Source organism: Corvus cornix, chromosome 1 (assembly GCF_000738735.6).
Source record: "Corvus cornix cornix isolate S_Up_H32 chromosome 1, ASM73873v5, whole genome shotgun sequence".
NCBI classification, from domain to species: Eukaryota; Metazoa; Chordata; class Aves; order Passeriformes; family Corvidae; genus Corvus; species Corvus cornix.
The window spans coordinates 26,854,552-26,861,670 of NC_046332.1; positions in this window are offsets into that span (position 1 = coordinate 26,854,552).

The following is a 7,119-nucleotide window of genomic DNA, read 5'->3' on the forward strand; positions in this document are numbered from 1 at the left end:
TGCTGGCTGCAGTGTGTTTTCCACAGGTGTAAGGACTATTCTAGTTGTACTACTTGCTGCCACTCAGAATCAATAAAATAACTTGCATCCACCAGCAAACACTGACAGGCCTTTCCAAACCAGGTGCTGAAAAGGTGTTGCACTTTGAGTCCCTTGGAAACAGGCCACTGGAAGATGGGGCAGGAGGGAGAAATGGGTTTTGCAGGGGGACAGCTCCAATATCTATTTTTAGTAACTCAGGTCGAAAGTTCATTGCTGATTGTGAATTATTTCTGTGCTGTGGCTTCTGTAATGACTGTGTAACTAGTTTTGCTGGCTAATGGTAGCAGTGATGATCACAATGCACAGAGTGAGACATTTAAATGTGATGCAGCAGAAGAGAATTTGCCTAACTGCACCAGTGGCTCTGAAAATGTCTAAAGGGGCATCTTTATTTATGGCCACTTCATCTGTGAAAACTCCACCTGCTCCACTGTCTTCTTTGGGTCTCAGTATGTCCTGATGGGCAAAGCACCCAACACACGCCCCTGGGCTCTGCTGTCCTGAGCTGGCACATCAGCAGGTCTCACTGATGGCTGCTACTGCACCAGCCAGGTTGCAGAACATTTCTGCATTTTCTGCTCCATGGTTGTCAGATCTTGGGGTTTAACATTTTATTATTATTAGTTTCTAAATTCTTGGACCAGCCCCTCAAAAATGTTTTGGTGTACGGCTGTTACAGAGTCCAGTTCAAAGAGATGCTCAAGTGCAAACAAAGGCACCACAACAGGACATGGAGCATTTCCCTTCAACGTAACTACTTCACTGGGATCTGCCAAAAGAAGCTATCCTACCATTACCATAAAATATGTTTGCATTTTTCAAATGCTCTTGTCTGGTCTCATAAAAGAGCTGCTTTTCTGCTTAGTGCTCTCTCTTTTATGGCTCTGGCCTTAGAAAAATCCTTGTTCAATATTATCATTCAGACCTTGATGTTGACCATTAGCTGGTCTCTGCTCAGTAGCCTCTTACCAAGTTCATATTTCCTACTGACAGTGTGTACAAACTCCTGGATGTGTTTTCATAACAAATCAGAGAGGCTCACGTTCCTGAAGTGCACTGCTCAGAACCTTTGAAAGAACCCTCTCAAGTCCACTGGGACCAGAAGAGGGGGATTGCTCCTGGCCTGCAATGCAGAGCACTGTCAGGGGGAGTTTCAGCTATGCCCAGCAGTTTTCTCTCGGTTTTCCCCTCACTGGCAGACACCAAGGGTTGGATGGGCTGGATTTATGAGGCTTTACCTACCAGTGGCAGATTCAGGTGACCTCAGGGTCTGCAGTTTCTTTCTCCACTCTTCTGTTCTCAGTTGAGCACTTGCCAGGCTGGGTCATCAACTCTCTTTTGGGACCTCCCACTACTAGGTCATCTCTGGGACCTTGCAGCTTGCTGAGGAGGTGGCCCAAAAACTTTTAGGAACTCCTAAATCCACACAGGATGCGTACTTCTCTGAGGGCCGCTGCGTTATGCTTCACTCATTATTGCTGCAGGTTGCTACTGAGGAGAACAAGTTCCAAGTGCTGTGGATTCACCTGCCCCAAACTGCACACTTTGCGTCCAGTGAAGAGGAAGCCAATGGATCAAAGAGCCAGAGAACCAGCAGAGATCATGAACCCCAGCCAGGCCTTTCCCTTACTACCACTATTAATTCAGTCAAGGGGCCACACTGCACCTTCCCTGTTCTTGTGGAGATGTTCATTAGTGTTAGTCTTCAATAAGCAAAGCCACCTTTCTGGGCAGACAGGGTAACATCTTACTTGGAAACAAGCAAACCTGTTCAGATGATGTAAAAATGGCTTTTCCAGCCAGACCATTAGCAATGCCTCAGCGTGTCCAAGCTGTGCCAGCAGCCAGACGCTGCTATTAACCTTTAAAACACATGAGTTATGAGCTCCTTGCTGCACAAACATTCTGGTGAGAATGAGAATCAGGGTTTGCAAACATCTCTTTCACTCCAACAAGCATAATAAACTGATGGAAGACACCGGACCTGTTCTGTGGGACGAGCACCTACCCCAGGGCAGGACACTCACATACCAATACTTCTGTCTGCTCCTGTGCGGCGTTGCTTTATAGTAGGGGTCAGTTTGTTAGAGTGTCATGCTAGAAACAAAACCTACAACCAAGACTCAATCTGAATGCTCCTGTTGATAAAGTAGCTCTACAGCTGAAACTTGACCTCCAGCCCTTTCTTCAAGCAGAAGGCCAGACTACAGCCCAGTTGCACTGACCATGCACCATCCATGTGCCAGGCCAGGACTGCAGATTGGGCAGCAGCTCAGGTTTATGGCAAGCATGAAGACCCTCTCACCCAAAGCATTCTTCAGTCATACCCAGAATCCCCTTTCCTGAAGGTACCAGGCACACTGGAGATTTGTTGAGAAAAGATGGACAACATAGGACCCCTATTGCTCTGTGACAGGCCACACAGTTGGTCCCAACAGAGGTGTTGAGTACATCACTCCAGGGCTTCATTAAAAGGTCAATGAGTAAATCATTCTTCTTATCAACTACTTAAAAATTGCTTTCACTTTCTGAAAAATAGCAATGCAACAAGAGCAAATGATCATGCTTAGCCTTTCCTCTGCTTGCCATTCACGTCAGTTCTCAGTAAGATAAAGGACCTTCCCAATGGACTAAGCCCATCACATTTGCCCACAGCTTCTTCAGTGGATGGATCTGAAAATCACATATGCAGGCAAAAAATGATCTGCAGGTACCAGGCAGAGATGTGTCAGGACCACACTGACTGACACAGTGCAGAACTGGTTCTAGTCCAGGAGCAGTCTATCAAGACCATTTCCACAGGGCCTGGCTCAGGGTACTCCTGCCATTACTGACTACCTGGATACAAAGCCAGATCCTGCTCCCAAAACCAGTTCCCCTCAGAAGCATCAGTATTAGAGGACACGGAACTGTTTTTGACACCTTCCACAGCACAAGGCTGGGAATTTAACAACCTTCCTTGCTAATCCCCCCAAAAAAGGAGAGGAATAAACTACAGTAGATGGGAGGAATGACAGAGAATAGGCTCTGGTACCTACATCTTTGCTGGAGCAAGGACTTCTCATAACATCTTGGTGAAAGTGTTGAGCATGCAGTAACATTTTGAGTTTTGCTGCTCTTGTGCTAACCACACTGGCAAGCAGTCCTGCCACATCTGGATGAGGAATCTGGTTTTCAAGGGAAGCACAGCTGAGAAAGGCTTCAAACAGGATCTGACTGACTGATTAAAAACAGATGCTGTGCTGGCAGACAGGCTGCTGTGGATCATCTGATACAATCCCCTTCCCCTCGTTTCTGTACATAATGTCCTTCCAAGCAAAGCCACCACCTCCATAGCTATGTCTAAATTGCATTAGGAATCTTGGCATTTTTTCAGTTACACATATTGAGAATGGCTTTGCCATTTAAAATATTTCAGGGGGACTGTAGAATCAGGTAGTAGACTGCTTATCAGAAATCCACCTGGTACTCAAAGAGGCAGGGGCCATGCTGCAGAGGGCCCAGGGCTGTAGCATTTTAATCCCTGCAGTCCTTAACCTTTACACAGCACTTTCCCCCTTTCTCCTGGAGCAGGGAGCTGTATCAACCCTGGGACCAGAGAGGAACACCCTCCCCACCACCTCACACACTGCCTTAATTTTAAGCATATGAGCAAAGAAGGCTCTGTATCCCAATATAGAGGTATGAAACATCTTTCTCTCATTTCACTTTGGAAGGAAACAGCACCTTGCAGCAGGTTTTCTTGTCTCTACCTGCTCCAGTATGTCCAGTATGGCTCAGGGCTCAGCTCACCCCCATCCTCACCTTAGCCTAGTGCAGAGACTGGACACTGCACATTGATAGTCTCTGCACTCAGTTGTTCATCCCTCTAACTTAGGGATTATTACTTTCCTGTGGGAGACTAAAGATAATCCAGTGGGCCACGTGCCTTAGGAGTACTGGCTATATATTGGTGTTAGTCCTCCCTGGCACTGGAGGATCACAAACTGAGTTGTTCCAGGTAGTTTTCTTCTTACCCTCTTCCCCAAATACAGCTGAAACAATTCCCTTACTCTCCCAAGACTGCACTTGCTAACAGAAGCCACCGGGATCAGTTCCTACTTAGCCAGAATCAACATAGTTAGGAATTCCAGTATTACACTTAGAGGTGCAAACAAGTTTCAGATCAGGACTAGTTGGTTGCTTGGTCACAAATGTAACAAGAGATTCATCCCAGAGAGGCCAAGGAAAGGGGATAAGCCCTTTTGCTCTTGTTTTTCAGTTCGACAGGGGAGAAGGGCTGGTATCAGCTTGCTGAATAGTAGAACCATCTAAATTAATTTCACATGGAGTGTCTGGTCTCAGCAGCAGGATGCTAATCCAGTGCAGCACTGCAGCCACAGGAGTGCTCAGGGACACACTGGGTAGAAGGCCTTGTTCTCTGCAAAGCTGAGGCAACAGAGGCATCTGCAGTAGGAAAAAAACCAGGGGTTCAGGCAACCACAGGGGAAGAGATGTTCAAGAGACTCAGCAGCTCTGTTTTCATCCTCAGATTTTTGTAAGCAGGAGAGCACAGGAAAAAAAGAACAGTTCAGGTCCAAGTGTACATGGCAAACAAGGCACTGGAACAGGTTGTCCAGAGAATCTGTGACTGCCCCATCCCTGTAAATGTTCAAGGCCAGGTTGGATGGGGCTTTGAGCAACATGGTCTAGTGAAGGGTGTCCCTGCCCATGGCAGGGGAGATGGAACTAGATGATCTTTAAAGTCCCTTACAACCCAAACCGTTCTGTGACTCTTAAATTCACCCTGGCTCAAAGGCCTGTAGACATTCTGACTTTGCCCACAACTTCTTGCCACTTCCCAACAGCATCCAGTTGAGAAATCAGCACAACACACAACAAGAGCAGCAGCCACCAGGTAATTTATCTGTCACTGCCTTGGCAATTGCTACAAACTCAGCCTGGGCAAATGAGAACAGGTGAGCCCAGACACCGTGAGTCACCTGTCCATGGTCAGACTTAAGACATCTAATGGCAGTGCCAGCGAGAGAACACAGGATCTGTCAGGTGTGGCCAAGGAGTGCCTGAGCACCACAGCTCAGTTACACTGACAACAATGCTGCCACTCTACCACTGTAACACCATGGGCCATGCTGAGGTGAATAATGACCCTCATAATTACATTAATACACTTCTCTAAAGAGACTCCCCTTTTTGAGCCTGCAGATGGTGTAAGATGGCTTTAAGCGAGGAAATAAACCCTTCATTAGAACTTTTAATTCTGCAGTGGCCACACTGGGTAGGGATGATAAAATGCACAGTTATGACATGCACAGACTGCCTCCCTGGCTGCCTTCCAGAGGAAAGCATTATGTCCACCCTTAACTAGGGCAGGCCAGTGTTTATCATTGCCTAAAACAAATGCAGCTCAGCTGGTTTAAGGCAGTTTTTTGCATATTAGAATTAAGCAATGAAACATTTTAATAGCCATGAAGATCCTGAGCATTTCAATGATTTGGGTTTTTTCACTGTCACATTTTTAAATGTCTCCATTAAAAACATAAAAGTGGTAAATTGTCACAGCTTCAGACTCACTGGAAAATGCAGGACCTTTGCAGCACAATGCAGGTCTGTCTTGCCACTGAGATTTGAAAGACTTGGGTAAAAAATAAGATTTAAAGCAAAGTCTTTCAAGGGAAAAATATACACAATAAGATGCACAGTGCCAAAATCTCCTTTCTGCTTTGCAAGTGCTCTGGAGGCACATTCACACTTCACTGAGCCAAATAATTTCTGAAAATGACTGCACGTTTGGAAAACGTGCAGACTGAGTCCTAACAAGGACTGTTTAGGTTTTATGACTCTGAGCCATCTGTGAGCTAAAGGGACAGAAACCATCTAAAAACTGTCAAGCTGAGAGTTTGGTTTCCACAATAAGCTCTGATCACCTTTAATCTGCCCATTAAGTGCAATTCTGCAACAGCCCCACTGGAAATGCCATGGGTGTGAAAAACAGCAGATGGTTAATGGGGGTGGAAGGCTGTACAAATCGTTAGAGAAGCATGGAAAATTCAGTGCTGGCTCTAAAAGTCACTAGACAAGGGCAGCTGTAAACAGCCAGGTGAAAAGAGGTGGGAGGGACACATGGTAGCTGCTCTGTACAAACTGCTGCTGTTTCCTTCTCAAAACCCACCAGAAAAGTGCTGAATCAATCCCATGTGAACAGACCATAAGGTGCAACACTCCCAAGTATTACCACTAAGGGAGTTTTCCATTGCACTGGAGTTTCCAGGTTTTAGCAGCACCTTGGATGTGACTATGGAATCACTTAAGGACCCTGAGGGACGCTTAAAAAGCAAACCCACTTGCTTTTTAGATGTTGTATATACACAACTGTTAAAGCCCAGGCAAGTGATTACTGTAATCTGTGACTGACATAGCAACAGATATCCCAGTGTGCTGAGGGTACGTGCAGGATAAACACAACACAGCCAGGAGGCAAAGGTGGGAAAGAAAGGGAATTCAGTATGGCCTGTCTTATACTGCACTCCTAACTTACAAAAGCCCAAACTCTCTGAATGCAAACAGAAATCATGACATGCACTTAGATGACCAAGAGAGGATTTCTTCTCTGCTTGTCCCACCAGTTTAAAGATACTGTAAACAAGAGAAGGGTATAATTTCCAACCAGCTCAACAGGCACCTTTTAGGTTATCTCAGTATGACTCCTGCTTATGCTTAAATAAGGTAGTTATTGCAGAAGTGGAAAACAAGGAAAACTGAATTTTGGTAGAGAGAGTAGCAGATAGAAATTAGGGCAGGAAAGCAGCTTGAATCAAATAATGAAAATCATACTGTCATTTTCATACTCAGTAGTGTTGTGACATTCTTCCTACTAAGGATTTAATCCTCCTCTACTTGGGTCTGTCATCCCTGATTATGTTTTACAAGGGAGCCTCCTCCCTCCTCTTTTAACTTTCCATGGGCAGCCCTGAAACACTTTTCACCTCCAGTTCCTCAAGTTACCTGTGGCTAAGCTCTCTTGCCTGTACCATGTCTGTCAAAAATCAATGAGTGTCAGTGTAACAGGAAATCAGA